The 2500-nt window shown below is 29.1% G+C and overlaps 3 non-coding genes across 3 annotated transcripts in view; all 3 read left to right on the forward strand.

Moving 5' to 3' along the window:
* The window catches only part of LOC128923745 (small subunit ribosomal RNA), a 1990-nt gene extending 1956 nt beyond the window's left edge, over positions 1–34 (forward strand). Inside the window, exon 1 of the ribosomal RNA XR_008472476.1 lies at positions 1–34. This exon is cut by the window's left edge and continues 1956 nt beyond it. This is a non-coding gene — a ribosomal RNA (small subunit ribosomal RNA).
* A 509-nt stretch (positions 35–543) lies between these two features.
* LOC128923717 (5.8S ribosomal RNA) lies at positions 544–722 on the forward strand. Its single transcript, XR_008472448.1, has one exon. It is a non-coding gene; the product is annotated as a 5.8S ribosomal RNA (ribosomal RNA).
* Positions 723–1175: 453 nt separating this feature from the next.
* Positions 1176–2500, forward strand: part of LOC128923755 (large subunit ribosomal RNA) — a 3984-nt gene continuing 2659 nt past the window's right edge. The window contains exon 1 of the ribosomal RNA XR_008472486.1: positions 1176–2500. This exon is cut by the window's right edge and continues 2659 nt beyond it. This is a non-coding gene — a ribosomal RNA (large subunit ribosomal RNA).

Here is a 2500-nt window from a genome sequence, read left to right on the forward strand (position 1 = left end):
GGTTTCCGTAGGTGAACCTGCGGAAGGATCATTATTGTGTTCCTATCCGTAAATATTATAAAAAAACAAACAAACAAACAAACAAACAAACAAACAAAAAAAGAATAAAAAAGAAAAATTATTTTCTTTTTTTTCTTTTCATTCATTTATTTGAATGTTTTTCTTTTTTTTCTTTTTTTTTTTACTCCTTGTATTGTAGTATAATGAAAATTATATCGCATACATTGTATTTGAACGCAACAAACCTTTAAACATATATAGTTGTACTTATTATTTATAAAAATAATATAAATGATAAGTTAATTTGTTCTCATTAACGTGTAATTCCTTAAAAATATATAGAAATTAAATAAAATGTAATAAAAAAGGAATTACTGTTTTTGTTGGACTAAGACATGCGCAACTTGTAAATGTTTGGGTTGAAAATTACAATTTATTGAAAGATGTTTTAAAATAATTTATATATTATATACGAAAACGAAATGTTATTCTTTCAATAAATTAAAAACTCTTGACGTTAAATTAAAATAAACAAAAAATTATCACTCTAAGCGGTGGATCACTCGGCTCATGGGTCGATGAAGAACGCAGCTAACTGTGCGTCATCGTGTGAACTGCAGGACACATGAACATCGACATTTTGAACGCATATTGCAGTCCATGCTGTTATGTACTTTAATTAATTTTAAAGTGCTGCTTGGACTACATATGGTTGAGGGTTGTAAGACTATGCTAAATTAGTTGCTTATTCTTTTAGTCAATTAAAAGAATTTAAGCACATGGTATATTACTGGATTGTATTTTTCAATCCATAATATTAATAGCATAAAAAGAAATATAGAAAATATATTCTTGAACACCTCATATTTGAACGAAATTTTATAATAAATAAGAATCTTAGTATTCCCAAAAACAATAAAATTTCAATATTATTATTTCAAATAATATATACATTTAGAGGAACGTCTAGCATAAAATATTATTTTATTCTAGGATTGCCTTAAATGTAAAAAACCAAGAAAATAATATTGTTGTTATAATGAAGTAAGTAGTACGGGATGAAAAGATTGAATATTTATTATTAAGAAAATTATATTGGTGTTAAGAAATAATTATGTATGTTTCTTTAAAATAGCAAAAAGCTAAAATATAAAATAAATATAAATATTTTTATACAACCTCAACTCATATGGGACTACCCCCTGAATTTAAGCATATTAATGAGGGGAGGAAAAGAAACTAACAAGGATTTTCTTAGTAGCGGCGAGCGAAAAGAAAATAGTTCAGCACTAAGTCACTTTGTCTATATGGCAAATGTGAGATGCAGTGTATGGAATATCTTAATATCTAGTATGAGAAATTAACGATTTAAGTCCTTCTTAAATGAGGCCATTTACCCATAGAGGGTGCCAGGCCCGTATAACGTTAATGATTACTAGAAAGATATTTCCAAAGAGTCGTGTTGCTTGATAGTGCAGCACTAAGTGGGTGGTAAACTCCATCTAAAACTAAATATAACCATGAGACCGATAGTAAACAAGTACCGTGAGGGAAAGTTGAAAAGAACTCTGAATAGAGAGTTAAATAGTACGTGAAACTGCTTAGAGGTTAAGCCCGATGAACCTGAATATCCATTATGAAAAATTCATCATTATAACTGTGATATTTATAATATTATAGTAATAGTGTGCATTTTTTTCATATAAGGACATTGTAATCTATTAACATAATAAAATATTTATCAAAAGATCATTGGTGTTAAGTTTATTCAAATTAATTTGCTTTTAGCTTATTAACATAGAATAAATACTGATGATTTGATAAAGTGTTGATAGATTTTACATATATAATGCTTAAATTCTTTTGAATTTTACAATAATATTATTATCATTGATTTTAATATTAATTGTATGCATTTATATGATTAACAATGCGAAAGATTCAGGATACCTTCGGGACCCGTCTTGAAACACGGACCAAGGAGTCTAACATATGTGCAAGTCATTGGGTTATATTAAACCTAATGGCGAAATTAACTTAACTTTTATATAATGGGATTAATTTTTAGTGAAATATTTTACTATTAATTCAATCCCGGGGCGTTCCATATAGTTATGTATAATGATAATTTATTATTATTTATACCTCTAACTGGAGCGTACCTTGAGCATATATGCTGTGACCCGAAAGATGGTGAACTATACTTGATCAGGTTGAAGTCAGGGGAAACCCTGATGGAAGACCGAAACAGTTCTGACGTGCAAATCGATTGTCAGAATTGAGTATAGGGGCGAAAGACCAATCGAACCATCTAGTAGCTGGTTCCCTCCGAAGTTTCCCTCAGGATAGCTGGTGCATTTAAATATTATGTAAAATAATCTTATCTGGTAAAGCGAATGATTAGAGGCCTTAGGGTCGAAACGACCTTAACCTATTCTCAAACTTTAAATGGGTAAGAACCTCACCTTTCTTGATATGAAGGTTGAGGTTATGATATAAT

The sequence above is a fragment of the Zeugodacus cucurbitae genome, unplaced genomic scaffold (genome assembly GCF_028554725.1).
Source record: "Zeugodacus cucurbitae isolate PBARC_wt_2022May unplaced genomic scaffold, idZeuCucr1.2 ctg00000026.1, whole genome shotgun sequence".
NCBI classification, from domain to species: Eukaryota; Metazoa; Arthropoda; class Insecta; order Diptera; family Tephritidae; genus Zeugodacus; species Zeugodacus cucurbitae.